This window comes from Arvicola amphibius, chromosome 12 (genome assembly GCF_903992535.2).
Source record: "Arvicola amphibius chromosome 12, mArvAmp1.2, whole genome shotgun sequence".
Taxonomy (NCBI): Eukaryota; Metazoa; Chordata; class Mammalia; order Rodentia; family Cricetidae; genus Arvicola; species Arvicola amphibius.
The window spans coordinates 21,299,458-21,317,203 of NC_052058.2; positions in this window are offsets into that span (position 1 = coordinate 21,299,458).

Below are 17,746 nucleotides of genomic sequence, written 5' to 3' on the forward strand. Positions count from 1 at the left end.
TAATACAGCATCCTTGGAGGGTGAGTTCACCTCAGAACCTAACATATAGACATATATGCATACACATATCCAACCACTATATATATATATTTATGGACAAACTGCATTTGAGCAACTTAGAAACACATTGGAGGCTGTCCATTTATTTATGTACTCAATATATATTTATTAGACAGTTGTTATATGCCAGACACAATTCCAGGAACTTAAAAAATGAGCATGCTCAAACCCCAAGAATACCCACCTTGGCAAAGTGTATACCCACCATCATTTAAATGGTCCCAAAACTTCAAACAACCTAAAAGACACTCTTAGAAGAGTGGGAGAGCCGTGCCCTGCCATACTGCAACAGCAACGAATATGTGTTCTGGGATCCATGCTGGGTGTGCTGGAAAGAAACTTGTGCACTATTAGATAAAGAATAAAAACAGTCCTGTAGATTATTTATGGAGACACACATATAAAAATAAGTCATTTGGAGCCCCCCCCCAACTCGGAATCGTAGCTGAACCCAGAAAGGGAGGAGGGAAAAGATCAGCGAAGTTACTTTATTTCTTAAACATCTACAACAAATAGATACGTGAAGTTAGCCCTGTGTGTACTTATATTGCATGTTAAGCACATGAATATTTATCAGTGTGGGTCCGTTTTCCTTCAAGACGGGTACGTTTTTGCTTTTATCATTATTGTTGTTTTGTTTTGTTTTGCTTTTGTGTTTGGTTAGGCCCCCATCTCTGGGCCATCTATAAACTGAAGTCTATCCTGTCTACTGCCAGGATCTTTCTAACAGGAGAGCAGGAGGCTGCCCAGGCAAGGTGCCTGACGCCCCCTGGCGGCACAGACCAGACCCGCAGCTCGTAGGGGTGCACGTGGAGTTCTGGAAATGCTGATCTAGTTTAGGCCTGGGAATTTGTTCAAGCACTTTAAAGACCAATGTGCCATTATCTAGCACAGTTGGGGAGGCATGTCCTATTTATTATTCAGGAATGCTGTTTTTAAAGGTTTACCCTAGAGAAACTCAAGCCTGAATGCAAGGAAATGTGTGCAAATGTCTTTGCAGCTTTCTCTACAATGGCCAGAAATGAAAAGGGCGCCATTATCCACAATCGGGAGAATGTGTGAGTTGAACATCCGCACCCAGTGAAATCCTCCACCACGGCAAATGACAACAGAAAACCACATGTGTCCGTCACATATCACAACCCGTGGGGGAGTCCTGCTGGACCAGAGTTGCAGCCCGCCATAGTGGGACAGCTCTCTTCGAGCTCAGCACAAGATGGCAGCCTTCCCCCAGGATGGGCTTCCTACTATCTTCCTGACCCTATGTGGAGACTGATCCTGAGCCTGGATACCAGAGTTGCCTCAGGCGTGACACTTGACACAGTTCCCTGCATGCACTCCCCTCTGCTGCTGTAATGAGGCTTGTGTTCCGGCTGTTATGATAGCTGATGCCCCGTCCTCATCCTCCGTCTCCTCGCTCTGAAATACAGTTGAGCTGTCTCACCGAAGCCGTCTCCTGGAAAGCTGTTTTTGCGGTACTCACAGGCTGTACATAGCCCTGCACACTGCCCCTGGTCCCTTTGTCCTCCAGGCCTGGTGACCAACTGGCCATAAGGAAAAAGGAGACCCCACAACAACCCATGCTGAGAAAAAGGGGGAGCCTTGGAGTCTTCCCTCTCTCAAGCACCAATTACAGAAAATTGCAGGTAGGCCAAACACCATTGTGTGTGGACACACACACACACACACACACACGTCATGACTGCAAAAACAGATGTGAGAAGAATAAATACCAGATACAGGAGTGGAGAACCACATGGGTCCTTGGCTGAATCACGGGACTTTATTTCTTTAAGAGAAAGAAAAACATGTAGATGGAGCTGCGGGGCTGTGTCCCGCCACCCGGCTAGCTTTACCCAAAATAATTACATGGAAACTGTATTATTTTAAATACTGCCTGGCCCCTGGCCCGTTATCTGTAGCTTCTTATTGGTTGATTCTCATATCTTGCTTTAACCCCTATTTAATAATTTATATAGCACCATGAGGGGTGGCTTACCAGGAGAGATCTTAACCTGCATCCATCTTGGAGAGGAGAGACATGGAGACTCACTATGGCGACTGCCTGAAGCGTCTCCCCAACTCTGCTTCCTTTCTCCCACAATTCTGTTCTGTCTACTCCACCTACCTAATTTTCTGTCTCTTAAAGGGCCAAGGCAGTTTCTTTATTAATAATGAAAGTAACACATAGACACTTCTCCATCAAAAACAGGGCTCACTACAATAACCCCCAGAGCTCAGGAGGCTGAGTGGACCGCTGGGAAACTGAGGCCAGCCTGGGTTGCCTTGCAAAAATGGCCAAGAAAGAAGGAAGGCAAGTAAGTAATGAGGAAGAAAGAATCTCCCAAAGTAAATGTGACCAAAATTTATAATTAAATAGCTTTGCGGTGGAGGCCTAGACACTCCTTATAGTCTTCTATTTTTTTATTATCTAATGTTTTCATTAATTGTTTGCTGTATTTGATTTATTTGTGGAGGAAGAGATCGTGGATGAGGTGGGGGTGAGACCCATGCAAATGAAAGCTACAAGGAGTGTTCAGAGCCGCTTGGCTTAAGAGACAAGGCCCATGGAGAAGGGGTGTGGCCTCAGGGAGGAGGGAAGCAGCGCTGCAGGATTACTGTAAAGCAGGGTGCAGGGGTGGGATGGAGGCACTGTTCTCAGTGTAATGCAGAGACCTTGGCGCTTTAGGTGGAGGGGCCCTTATGTTGGTCCGCTGTGTGTGAAGTGGGGGAAGCAGACTAAGAGCAGGGTGAGAGGACACACGAAGATTTCTCTATAGTAATGGTAGCAAAAGGTTGGAACCCCAGTCGTGGTGCCTGGACATGGATCTGTGGCATCCTCTGAAGAGGAATCGAGGGAACTTGGCCGGAGAGTCGATGTGAAGCATGTCTGAGGTTTTATTTAAGCAGTAGGCAGAGAGGCCCTGGGATGAGGAAAGGTAGCTGAAGAAGGGCAGTAGAAAGGGTGGGTCCTAGCAAGGAGAGAAGGATGCGGAATTTCATCTCATTGTTTGTCCACCACAAAAGTGGAGGGACAGAGCTGGCAATTGTGTGTGCAGTTCAGAAGCCCGTGGGAAAGGCCAAGTAGGGTCAGGAGGTATAAATTTAGGTGTCAGTGGTGTATTCTTCAGAGCCATGCCATCAGACAGAGAGTGTAAATAAAAAAAAAAAAAAAAAGGCTGGAACCAAACTCCAAGCACCCCACCATTTAAGAGTAGGGAAAAGAGAACCCAGCAAAAAGACTTAACGATGCAGAAGAACGAATAGGGCTGTTGGGGGCCATGAGAGATGCCAAGCCAAGAGTATGCTTCAAGTTGGAAGCCGTGTTCAACTGTTGAAGTGCTGCTGCATAACCAAATGAACAGAGCCAGGCAGAGAATCTCCCCCTCCCCTTGGAGCTGACTATACAGGAGGAGTCTGTGGCTTTGATAAAGCAATTCAGTGGAGTGGGGGCGCTTCATGAGCATGGAGGCCAGGGGGCCTGTGATTGACAAGGGAGAGGACTGAAGGGTGGGTCTCTTGAGAAGCTTAACTCTGAGGAAAAGAGGACAATGAGGCGAGCACTAGGGACAAGGACATACAGGAGGAGATTATTTAGGGTGTTTATCTGCATCCATATGCAGAGGGAAAGAACACAGGAGAGAGAGGAAAGGGAACAGTGGACGAGGGGATGCAAGAGGGACTCAGAGAAAAGGAAGGAGATTGGAGTCCAAGCCCCACAGCTCACTAGACTGAGCTGGGATGCTCACTCTATTCCATCCGCTCCAGGTCTCAAGTTGTTCCCCGGACAGTCATTACCTCTCCTATTGTTTGCCTGCTCATGGGTGTCACCAGCTCCCGGGGTTCAGTGTGCTAAATCTTCCACTGCCATCTCCTCTGAATACACAAGTCCTACGGTCTTCCTAGCCCTATCTAGGTTGTGCATCTACCCGGGGACCTGGAGTGGAAAATAAGCAAACTGAAGAAAATTAATTCTGAACTATTTTATACATTCTGTATAAATGCATGAAATAGATTATGTTTGACAGCGGTAAACAGAGAAGCCAAAAAATCCAATTTATCACTTTAATTATATATGCTTTTCTTCCTCGATCTCCAGAGAAGAATAAGCCTCCAGCAGTATTCAGCCCCTTCTATGAAGCCAGTCCCAAATTATTAATGCTGCTCTTAGTAACCGCGTGCTCTTCGTGACAGGTGTCCTATCTGAAGCACACAGGCGATGCTTTAGCATACTACCTGCGGAGGTGCCCATGAGGAGGGGCGGAAAGGGTGCACAAAGGAAAAGTGGGAAACATGGAGCTGTGAGTCCAAGGAGCTGCACAGGCGAAGTTGGAGTCCACTCTAAACAGGCGCTCTCCGGCTTTAGTGAAGGCAGCCTCACCCCCCAAGCCCCGACAATTTAGCAGCCATCCATACTGTCCCTATGCAGAAGCAGGAGTGCAAAGAGGGGGTCTCTACGTTAGCCATTGTTTGGTTTTGGTGAGCACAAATTCCGCCAGACGTCAAGGTGCAGCAAGGACCAGGAGACACCTGCCTTCTGGAAACACACAGCCCTGAGAGAGAAGGAATGCAAGAGGCGGTTGTACCGACAGACAAAGGTGCCAACTGCTAAGGCGGATTATACATGCGCCCAGCACAGGCAGTGGTCTGGACAGGAAGAGGTCTCTAGAGAGACAGAACAAATACAATGAATGTACAGTACAAAGGGGATTTATTAGATTATAGTGTCTGGTGTGTTGGTGACAGCATTTTTGCTGGCTCATTTGCATTTTGATTATAGCCAAAATCAAGGCACTGGATTCCTGACTTTTGAATTGGGATAAGTGTTCCCTGTTAGCTCACACAGAAAATTCTAGGAGAGAACCAGATTAGGAGGTATATTACTTTTCTCATTGTGGTGATGACATATATCACAAAAGCAGCTTAGTGAAGGGGAGGTCCGTTTGGGCTCGTGGTTTGAGGATGCAATCCATCATGGCTGTGGAGGGCTGAGGCTGCCGATCACACTTGTCTGCCATCAGAACCATATATGTTTCCTGCTGCTCCACACACTTCCTCTGGCTGGACCCAAGACCCTGGGAGAGTACTGCCAACTATCAGTGTGGATATCCTTCTTCGGCTAATGTTTGGGGGAACATCCTCAGAGACACACCGGTATGCAGATAGATTTCTATGGTGATTCTAAATCCAGTTCAGTTGACAGTGAAGACTAACCAGGAAGAAAGGATTCAGTCTCTATAGGTTGAGTCAAATGCCTGCATGCAGCTCTACAGAGGTAGCCGGACACTGTTATCTGACATTTGGTTAGACCTGGGACTAGAAAGACACCATGGGGAGTCCCTGGACCACAGACAGTAATTCAATCTGTGGCGTAGGTGAGACTGCTTAGAGAACACAAAACGGAAGGAAAATGGACCTGTGACCATAGTCTGCACAGCTCCTTCAAAACCTCTAGAGGAGGGAGGCTGTGCCTGCAAGGGATGGTGGGAAAGTTCCCTATGGAGATGGGAGACAAGTGAGAAAACTGTGTCCTGGTCTTAGAGAAGGGGGCAACAATGAACGGGAACAATGCTGATGTTCTCTCAAATGACATGAGGTCAAGGCTGATGACTTGGTAGACTGGCGATGTGTGTGATGGAGGCCAGAGGCAGACAGGCAGGCTGTGCTGAGTTGACGGGAAGGCAGCAAGGACTCCTAAGGGTGTCCCAAACATGTGTGCTCTGTGGCACATAAGACTGCCTTTTTAAAGTTTTTCCCCTTTATTTAGTGTGTGTGTGTGTGTAGGTGTTTTGCCTGCATGTTTGACTATGCACCATATGCATGCAGCACCCATGGAAGCCACTAAAGGGCATTGGATCCTCTGAAACTGGATTTACAAACGGTTCTAGATTGTCATATGGTTGCCGGGAATAGAATCAAGTTCTGGAAGACTAGCCAGTGCTCATCACCGCTGAGCCATCTCTCTAGCCCCAAGATTATCTGTAGCATGAATAATAAAAACCCAGAGACAGATATTGGGGTTCAAGTTGAAGATCAGAAAAGCAAAGCAGTCTGCCACTAGCGAGACCTTTTACCTCTACCAAATCTTTAGATCAAAGGGGTGAGATCCTGTCTCCACGAGTCAGACTCCACACTCCACTGAGTTCTGTCTCTTCCCCTTTATATTCCTCTCCATATCACTTCTGTCTCCACTTCACTAGTTCTGGGATTAAAGGTGTGTGACTCCCAAACACTGGGGTTAAAGGTGTGAGTCACCACCATCTGGATCTGTTTCTAAATCGGCCTTGGGTAACCCAGGGTAGCCTCGAACGCACAGAGATCCATCTGCCTCTGTCTCCCAAGTCCTGGGGGATTAAATGTGTGTGCCACCACTCCCTGGCCTATAGTAGCTTAGCTTTGCACTCTGATATTCAGGCTTTATTTACTAAAATACAAATAAAATATCACTAATAAATATAAAAATATAAAATATAAAAGTATCACAAATAAATAATCTTTAAATATATCATTTAGTCACTGAGTAAAGCTGACCACAGCTAGAAACATGGCCCTTACCTAAATGCTCTGAGGACTGAGAGGATCAGGACCTTATAACACCTATAGCCATTTGAGGCATCTGGACGCAGAACGGCTATGTCACACAAGACAAGTGTGACAACAAAGGAAGAGCAGCTGGCTTGTCTGGAGTGCCCTTCGGGTGAAGAAACATGAGCATCTTTCAAAAGCATCTAGTGAAAAGATCCAGTTGAGATGGCATGACTGAATTCAGGGGAGGCAAAAGGTAGAGTATCCTTGGGCGTGTACGGCTCCTAAGGAGGCATACAAGAGTCCAGTTGCAGAAGGGGATGGGGACAGTGAAAATACAAAATATTCCATATGTAGAGTGAGTTCTCTGCACAATATTAAAAGCTGGGTGTCATGATCACCATGGTAAAAATTTTAAATCTGACCTTCAGTAAAGCTAAGCCACTTTCTCAGGTGCTCCCCCCTCTAAGCCACGTGGCCAAGACTTTAGCAGATATTTTCCTGTCTCCAGCATTCCTAGGAACTACGCTTTGATGTATCTTGAACATCACACACTGCGCTAGGACTAGACACACAAAGATGAATTGATCTCACATTTGACTTTGAAGAGACTGAACATTAAGTAGAGGAAGATGATAAAACAGGTTCAATACCATATGATAAACAGAATAACGGGGAAATGCCTTAAGAAGCACAAAGACTGTATTCTAATATATGCCTGTCTTTTTCTGAGCTCAGGGAGGCAAAGATGGACTGGGAATAAGAGAAGATCTTTGAAAAAGCTTGTTGGCTGGAAGGATTGTTGAAAAGACAGGTGGAAGGAAGGGTAGGTGAGTGGTTGAATGGATGGATGGGTGAAGAAAGCCATGGCAATTGGTTGTTAATTTAAAAAAAAAAAAAAATCCTCCTAGGGCAACTGTTCTTCGGGTAGCCACAAGAGGTCGCTGCAGACCTGGCTTAAACACAGTTTTCCATTGGCCCTTCCAGGTTCTGCCTCGCTGCCTCAAAGGGAGGAGACAGGTGGAGGAAATAGAGGGAGTTGACCAGGTTCCAATCTGGCTCCTTCTTTAACCTTACTCTTCATCTCTCTGCTCCTACCCTAAGTTCTAGGCATTTAATACACGTCTCCAATTCGTTCTGTCTTTAGAAGCTAACTCAGAAATGTTCAAGAGGACGGGGGTCTTTCTTGGAGCTCTGCTTCCAGCAAGCCATGTGGTTCCAATCACAAGCTGAAAACCCGAGTACCTCCACTCAAACTGCTGCATCTTTTTGGACCTCCCAAGAAGTGCGGTTTGGGAGGACCTCTAGTAGTTCCAGACTGCCTGGCTCACTCTTCCTTTAACGACAGCCTTCATCGTGTTCTTCCTCGTGTGGCATGGCGCTCATCCTGTGATAATCAAGAAGGCAGCCAGCAGCCACGTGGAACACTGAATATTGAATTAACTGAAACAAAAGCAAATACAATTGTCGTTCCTCAACCTTGCCAGCCAATTTCAAATACTTGATAGCTACGATGCAATCAAGTACTACTACAGGAAGCAGCCAGGGACATTTTCAGCATCTCGGAGCACTCCATGAGACAGCATTGTCTAAGCGCCATTTTTTTTTTTATCTTAGGTAACCTTCTTTACACTTTTAGCGTGAAATATAATCATCTATTCACCTTAGAGATAAGGACCCTGAGACCCAACCTGTTGTCCAACTTAGCCAAGATCTCTCAGCAGATTAGGAATCAAAGCAAGGGGGCTAGAGAGAGGGCTCTGTGACTAAGAGCATTGGCTACTCTTCCAAAGGATCTGGGTTCAATTCCCAGCAACTCCATGGTGGTTCACAACCAACTGTAACTCCAGTGCCAGGAGTCTAATGCCCTCTTCTAGCCTTCAAAGGTGCTTGACTGAATGTGGTACACAGACACACACTCAGACACACAGAGACACATAAAATAAAACAAGAATCTAAGCAGGGATTCAGGTTTGGGTGGCTGACTCCCCAGCTAGCCTGCTGCCCCTGTGCCCAGAGCTGTCCCTAGTGATCACTCTCCTGAATTCACCCTCTGACCTCCTGGGAGTTAAACTGATCATTAGCCCTCGCAGCTCTTGTCCTGACAGTGACCTACACAATTAGGTACCTGGGCTTCCAGCCTCTTTTGGAAGAGAGTCCTCCCACCTTTCTGTCCAGTCCTCTGCAGGTGTATCTTACCTGCAGCCAAGGACATGAATACAGCCCAACAAAAAATTACAAACCTCCTCAAACCATTTACAGTTTTCTTTTTGTAACTCAATTGCATGGTTTTCTGGAGGACTTTGTTAGTAACAATGTCATGTTGAGATGCAAGAAGGTGTGACGGGTTTGGAGTCTTTCACTAACTAGTAGAGGTCTCCATCTCCATTCAGGGTAGCCTGGGTCCTAGAAGATAAATGGCCTAGGCAGGTGTGCAACCTTACTCTCTCGAGTCACCTTCATCCATAAGGGAATGCTGGGCAGCCAGCTGAGCTCAGAGAGCTGATTCGTCCACCTCTGAAGGTACAACACCATATCCCCTGCAGCGGTGGCATGATAAGTTGGGGTTCACTTCACACTCTCAGCTGCTGGGATGCAATGACAGTAAATGAAGCCAGAGAGATGCTTTGGCCATTCTGTGGTCACAACATCACAGACGCCTTGTGTGTGAGGACATTTGTGGTTACCTGTCACCCTGTCTCCTTCCCCTGTACTGGCCCCACCCACTTACCCATTGCTGAACAAAGTTGAAGAAAACCCTAATCGGGAGTCTCCAGGCAAAGAATGATGGAGGAAAGCACGGGTACCCTCTGGGTGAATGGGCAAGACACCGCTCTCTGTCTTACCTCCTTACTCCTTGAATACGGGAGCAGCCTGGTGACCAGGTCACTGCCTGTTGGTGTCTAGTGGGTTCCCCATTCCCCCTGAGTCAGAGAGTCTGTGGTGAGAATACAGGAAGCTCACTCTCTCTGCTCTTGCCTTCAGCAATAAGCACATGCAAACGTTTCCTGACCACAGAGAACTTCTCATTTAGACTTCCTCAGAAAGCCTTACTGCCAGAAAATTTCACCTGCTGCTTTACCAGATTCCTCCATCTTCCACCTCAGAGCCATGTGTTCTGTTCTCTCCTCAGAGTCGATGGAGAGCTCAGTGAGAGGTCTTTGAGTTCTTCCAAGCTTGTGTGAGCACACTCTGCGTGTCTTTTGGTGCCCATACATAAACGTTCTCAGGGAGATGCTGGGTCGTCGCATATCCACTACTCTTAGTAAACCCTATCAGGCCTAATCCCAACGTGGTTGAATCTGTTTCTGAGCCTAAGGTTCAGCGACAATTAATGGCAGGGAGCACATGGTGGTGCCTGTTACCTCAAGGCTGCTGGGAAGCTGGGAAAGAGGAAGAGCCCTAGTCCCACAACTGCTCTTTGAGGACATGCCCTCGATGACTGTTGCCTCTCACATTGGCCCCACCTCTTAAAACAAACCAGGGACAAAGCCTTTAATCAATAGGTTTTTTGGAGAATCTTCTAGAGCCAGACTATAGCAAGGAAAGACTTCATCTCTAAGGGATGGAAGTTGAATGATTAGCGGTCCCAATATTGCACAGTCTCTAAAGCTTCCCAATAGGAATAATCCACAGCTATAACCCACCCTGGTTCCCTAGCATGAGCTCTGTGAGAACACAGGAAGTGCTTATTAATGGTTTACCTAACTCCTTCATATTTTGTGTTGGATAAAATCAATATATATGTAACCAGAGAGGAAACACCATTTGAGCTTATCAAATTTCTTCCCCACTTTTTAAAGCTATAACACTTCTTAGGTCAGAAGGACTACCCACACACTCAAGAGGGCTAATTGCTCTACCCCCACTTTAAAGTCTGCCTGCTGTCTGGCCTGCTCTGCCTCGGGAAAGGCACCGTGCGGTGCTGGGCGGTTCTGCTGCTCCCTGAAAGTGGTCTCTGGGACATGCTTCCTAACCATTCCTTTTCCAGACTCACAGTTAATGCCTGGAATTTGAGAAAAGTGTGTGCACACTGGCAAGCTGAGGGAAGCAGGACAGGGTGGAATTTTCTGCAGTGTTTCCTAGCTCCTTTGCCAAGGTTCTTGGCAAAGTAGGCCCATCATCAGAAATAAACAAGAGAAACAGACTCTGAGATTCCGGTGTTTCCCAAAGTCACTTTTACCCTGTGAAATGATTGGGGGGGGCTATCCCAAAAAGAAACAGTTACTGAAGGAAAGGAGTCCCCTGGGAGTATCGGGGGGAGATCAGAGACAGGGGTCTAAGTTCCACACCTTTTGTGCAGTCACAGGAGGCAAGACTTGGAAGGTAACATCTTTTATGACTCCTTAGCCTTCTCCAAGAGCCACTTACTGAAGACCAGACTTCTCACTTGGCCAAAAGTCCTGCACACCAGCTCTCCAGAGCTTTTCTCAGGCTTGCCTTTCTCTTCTGCCTACCTTGTCCCTCTGTAGGGAGTTTGGTGAGCTTCGGGGTCATTACTGGTCCTCAGGGCTGGTATGAAGAGTCATCAATCCCTGTCCCTCACCTCTCCACTTTTCCAGTCACATTAGCCGGTCTTGTTGTGACTGATCCAAAAGTCAAAGACCACCATGCAGAGTGTCTCTGTTACCCCTAGACTCAGCTGAGTCTCAGCTAGGTTCATCCTGCTCTACCCCAAGTCATAACTTGTGTATGAATTTTATTTCCATAGACAGTTTTTTTAGTTGACATTTTTGGGGTGGGGAGAGAAAGAAAGTGAACTTGTTTTTAATGGTCTATTTGCTTGTTTATTTCTTTTTTGCTTGTCTGATTTATTTCATGGAACAGAAAAGCAAGATTATTCCCAACTGTGACCTCTTCCCGGGCAGAGTTTGTGAAAAATTAAGCCTGAGAGGAAACCGTCTGCTCTGTTTTGTGTTCTTCTCCCTTCTACACCATCGTGATACTCTGTTTTAGTGGAGAACTAGACAGAAGCAGCCCACACTTGTTGCCTAGGGATCCCAGGAAAACATCCTAAGACACATACCCCCCAGGGCTGGGCATGTGGTAACAGTTGCAGAGAGTGCACAGCTGCTATTTCCTCTCAGACATGGACAGAGACGGAGAAGAAATCCAGAGCAAAACCACTGGGTGTCTGCTTTGTAGTATCTAGTCATTAGAATTTTCTAGAGCAATGGGGGAAACTAAGGCTCTCAGAAATCTTCCTGGAGTTAACAAGAGCAAAACAAGAATGCCAACACCTACCCATTAAAGGCTGAGTCCAGTGTTTTCCCCATTCCTCCTTCCTGCTCAGTCATAGGTGGCTTCTAATCAGCAAACTAGAAAATAGGAGGGTTGGATAGATGGCCCAGAGGTTAAGAGCACTGGATGCTCTTCCAGAGGTCCTGAGTTCGATTCTCAATCATCTATAATGAGATCTTGTATCCTCTTCTGATATGCAGGCATATATACAGAAAGACCACGGCATATGTAATAAATAAAATTTTTAAAAAGTAAAGTAAAAAACCTAGAAAATAGAAATTTATTTTAAATAACATGGGGGGGGTCTAGTCACGATAATGTGCAACAATGAGCAATTATCAGTTATCAGATGTCTCGAAAGCTAGAGGTCCAGGCATCCAGCATGATAGGCTATGCCTCAACATTAAATATGGAAAAGCTTGGGGGATGGTCCTTAGCTTTCATCTGAGCCAATAATTACACAAGTTTCCTCTCCTTGTGGAGCCCACTCACACAGCTTCCACGGCAGGTGTCATGGGACCTCCACACACTCCTCGGCACCATGGCAGCCATGGCTTGACAAAGCAGCATGCTCCTCCATAGAAGAGATGAAGGGGAAGCCTAGCCCAAAACCTTGTTTTGTAAGGCGTGTCCCCCTTGGTCTAAAGGCGTGTCCCTTTTAGGCGTGTCCCTCTTGGGCGTGTCCCCCTTAGGCTAATATTGACTTATAAAATCTTGCGGGCCTGCGGCCCGCTCTCTCTTTGTTTTCCTGCCCTCCTCGCTGGAACCTTGGATTTGTAAGTTCCCTTTCCTTTCCTTTATTAAAACTGAATTATATATATTAAAGCTTGTCTGGTGAATCATAACTGCCGATCAACCACGCACCTTCATTTGGCGCCCAACGTGGGGCATTTGGGAGCCTTCAGCTCCAGTTCCCACACTGCGTGGCAAGGATTCGGCCTTGGGCTCTTGATTGCTTCAGAGCAGTTTCCCAGACTAGCCTGTCCCAGCCCCGCTTGTACGGAGCAAAGGACGTGTGTGTGACTCGGTTTGGCCGAGCGGTTATTGCCCTAGCGACCTACTGGCAGGGAACGGTCATTTCAGGTAAAATTTCTTTTGATTAAAAAAAAAAAAAAAAAAAATGTCTGACCATATCACCGTTGAAAGCTTCTGCAGTCTATTTAATTGTACTATGGTAGAAATATTACAGGATACATATGATATTCCCATAACTTGGATGTTTATAGGGCTTGCAATTTTTCTCGTATTTGGTTTCTCCCTTACATGGTTTGAAAATAGAAAAATGATAAAGTCCTTACAGAATGAAACCAGGATTCTTAGGTCAGAGGTTGAATGCTTAAGAAAGGGCACAACTGTTTTGAGTAACAACTTTAAGTCGGTCGAGGTATTTGCAAAAACAATTCAGACGGACACCAAGAAAGAGTTTGAAGGTCTCAAGGAAGGGAATAAGGCTTTGTCTGATATGACTCGGTCAAATGAGCAAAATTTAGAAAAACTACAGTCTGATATTAAGGAGAGACTCATTGCTGCGGAGGAGAGAACAGCTGATTTGGATCGTAAACTTCAGTCCCTGTCTGAAACATTATCAGAGAGAATTAAAACTGCTGAATGTGAAAATCGGACTTTGTCTAAAGGATATGACAGATTGGCTGACAGATTGTCAATACAAGAAGGCACAATTCAGGCCATGAAAATTCTATCCAAGGATGAGACACTAACTCTACTGGACAAACTTCATGTTTTGGAATCCTCCATGAAGGCCTTGGAGCATAATTCTGGACAGGAGATCCAGGCCTTACAAAAGGCAATAGTAAGCAGATTAGAAAAGATTGAGGAAATTATAGAACAGGAGCAAACGGTACAAAGGCGAAATTTAACTCCGTCAATGAGTAAAACTCTCCGGGATAATTTCCATAAAGTTCTACCTGCCTTTCCAATAGTAACGTCAGAAAAGGTGACTGGTTCCAAAAACCCTAAAGTCATCAAGGAATATACATGGGAACCCGTCCGTATGAATGATCTCAAAGAAATTAAACAAGCCATTATGAACTTTGGGCTACATTCGTCCTTTGTTAGAGAGATGCTCAAAACTTGGTCTATAAGCAATAAGGCAACGCCTCATGATTGGGTACAATTAGTATCAGCTGTTCTAGAGAGTGGGTCACAATTAAATTGGAAATGCATGTTCAGACAAGAGGCTAAACTTTTAGAACAGCAGGAAAGAGCAAAGGGAATTGAGATCTCCCTAGATCAAATTCTAGGTGAAGGACTTTTCTCCGATCCTCTGGAACAAGCGAATTATGATGAACACACCTTATCCATATGTACTACAGCAGCTTTAAAGGCTTGGGACAGGGTTCAAGACCCAGGACAGAGACTGGAATCATATATCAGAGTTAAACAGGGTCAGAGAGAACCCTTTAGTGATTTTTTACAAAGGCTAACTAAAGCTGTACAGATAGGGATATCTGACCCAGAAGCAAGACGTATAATAATTGAATCTTTGGCTTATGAGAATGCCAATGTGGAGTGTAAAAGGATCCTGGGGCCTTTAAAGATGAGATCAGCGCCCTTGGACGAATGGGTCTTACATACAATGAATGTTGAATCATTTGACTATGGCACTGAAGCATGGGTCGAAGAAGCAATTTCTAATGCAAAAAGGAGGCATCAAGTTACCAAATGTTTTAATTGTGGCAAGATGGGACATATTAAAAGGAATTGCAGACAACGGATTTTCAGAAATAATAATAATAATAATAACAACAACAACAACAACAATAATAATAATAATAATAATGCCTCTTCTAGAAATAACAGACGTAGGAGGACTCAGCCTTCAGGTATATGTAGGAGATGTGGAAAAGGCAGACACTGGACAAATGAGTGCAGGTCAACAAGAGATAGACAAGGCAACCTGTTGCCACTGGGAAACTCAATGGGGGGCCTCTCGCAGGCCCCCATGGCGAATGTGGTCCAGTCATTTCCGGTTACTGCCGAGAACATGCCTCATCAAGAAAATTAGAAAGCCCCATGCCTGCTGTTAAAAGCAAAAATGGCCTGAAAGATGAGTTACGTGTATTTTGGCAGACTTTTATAAATGAACAAAGACCAAAGTTAAGAGTATGTGTAAATGGCGTTTTTATTACTGGCCTACTGGACACAGGTGCGGATGTAAGTATCATTACTCCAGAATCTTGGCATCCGTATTGGCCTCTTCAGGATGTAAATGTTCAGTTCCTGGGAATTGGAACCCTATCTCAAGTAAAGCAGAGCACGAGATGGGTTGAATGCATAGGGCCAGAAGGACAAATAGGAAAATTAAGGCCATATGTAGCCAATATTGCAGTGAACTTATGGGGCCGTGACTTGTTGCAGCAATGGAATACCCAAATTAACATTCCTGCTGCTTCTAGAGCCTATATCACCGAGGGAAATATTAAAAGATATTACAGAAGGCAGAAACCGGCTGTTCGGGCTGTACAAGAATGCAAAGCAATTGATGGCCCTTCAGAGATACGAACAGCACTGCCTCTAAAATGGTTGACTGAGAAACCAATATGGACAAAGCAATGGCCTTTAGCTGAGGAAAAGTTGCAGGCTTTAGAACAGCTGGTACAAGAGCAATTAGATGCTCGACATATAGAAGAATCTACCAGCCCTTGGAATTCTCCGGTATTTGTTGTTAAGAAAAAATCTGGTAAGTGGAGAATGGTGACAGATCTCAGGGCTATCAATAAGGTTATTCAACCTATGGGCTCTCTGCAATCTGGAATTCCTCTGCCATCTTTATTACCAAAAGGATGGCCTCTCATAGTAATTGATTTAAAGGATTGTTTCTTCACTATACCTTTACAAGAAAAGGACAGAGAAAAGTTTGCCTTCACAGTGCCTACTTATAATAACTCTCAACCTACAAGGAGATACCAGTGGACCGTCCTCCCACAGGGCATGTTGAACTCTCCCACCCTGTGCCAATATTTTGTAAATCAACCATTGCAAATAATACGCAAGCAATTTCCCAAGTCGATAATTTATCATTACATGGATGATATTCTGTTATCTGATTCAAACATGGCTACTTTAGAAAGACTGTTTGAAGAAGTAAAAATACTTTTACCTAAATGGGGATTGCAGATTGCTCCTGAAAAAATTCAGAGAGGAGATTCTGTTAATTATCTAGGTTATAAAATAGGTTTACAAAAAATTAAGACACAAAAAGCACAAATTAGGAGAGATCGGTTACGGACTCTCAATGACTTTCAAAGGTTGTTAGGAGACATTTCCAGCTTACGACCAGCTGTTGGCATAACACCTGATATGATAATTCATTTAAATAAAACCTTGGATGGTGAAAAAGACTTAAACAGTCCCAGAGAATTAACAGCTGAAGCAGAAAAGGAGCTGAGAATGATTGAAGAGAAATTACAAGAGACACATGTGGACAGGGTGAATCCAGAGCTCAGTTGTATTCTCGTCATATTGCCTTCCAAAATTTCTCCTACAGGAATTTTAATGCAGAGAGATGATATTATCTTAGAATGGATCTTTTTACCACATAAACCAAGTAAGAAAATAAAAACTTATGTGGAAAAAGTCTCTGAATTAATTATAAAAGGCAAATTGAGACTTCGTCAACTAGCAGGCATAGACCCAGCAGAAATTATAGTGCCTTTCACTGCTGATGAACTAAAAAAGTTGTGGGAAGATAACGAACCATGGCAAAGAGCTTGCGCTAATTTTTTGGGAGAAATCAATAACAACTATCCGAAAAGCAAGAGGCTTAACTTTATAAAGAGAACTTCTTGGATTCTCCCTCGAATCATCCGTGATGCTCCGATAACTGGAGCACGTACATTTTATACTGATGCTAATAAATCAGGGAAAGCAGGTTACAAATCAGAAGATTTGAGTAAGGTGGAACAAAGCCCTTATGATTCTGTCCAGAAGGCAGAATTATATGCCATTCTTATGGTGGTAAGGGATTTTAAAGAACCACTTAATATAGTTACTGATTCACAATATGCAGAAAGAGTAATCTTACATATTGAAACTGCTGAATTTATACCTGATGATACAGAACTAACCTCATTGTTTATCCAGGTACAAGACATGATCAGGAACAGGCTTTGCCCTATGTATATAACACACATCAGATCCCATACGGGTCTGCCAGGTCCTCTAGCAAAAGGTAATGCAGAAATTGATCAATTGTTGATTGGTAGTGTGCTGCAGGCCTCTGAATTTCATAAAAAACATCATGTCAATAGCAAAGGCTTGAAGAAAGAGTTTTCTATTACATGGCAACAAGCTAAGGAAATTGTAAAGAAATGCCCTACTTGCTCTTTTTATAACCAAACACCACTGCCTGCAGGGGCTAATCCAAAGGGCACTCAAAGGAATGAAATCTGGCAGATGGATGTGTTTCACTTTGCAGAATTTGGCAAATTAAAATATGTACACCACACCATTGACACTTATTCAGGTTTTCAATGGGCAACTGCTTTAAGCTCAGAAAAAGCTGATTCAGTAATCACTCATTTATTAGAAGTTATGGCCATCATGGGTATACCTACACAAATAAAGACGGATAATGGTCCAGCTTATGTTTCTAGGAAAATGAAACAGTTTTTTGCTTATTACAATATTAAGCATGTTACAGGTATACCATACAATCCTACAGGTCAAGCAGTCATAGAAAGATCAAATAGAACTATAAAGGATATGTTAAACAAACAGAAAGGGGTGGAAAATACCCCTAGAAATAGGTTACATAGTGCTTTATTAACCTTGAATTTTCTCAACGCTAATGAGAAGGGGACAACGGCTGCAGAAAGACATTGGATAATGGAAAAGTCTGCTGAATTAAATCAACCAGTTTATTTCAAGGATGTGCTGACCTCGCAGTGGAAGCCAGGAG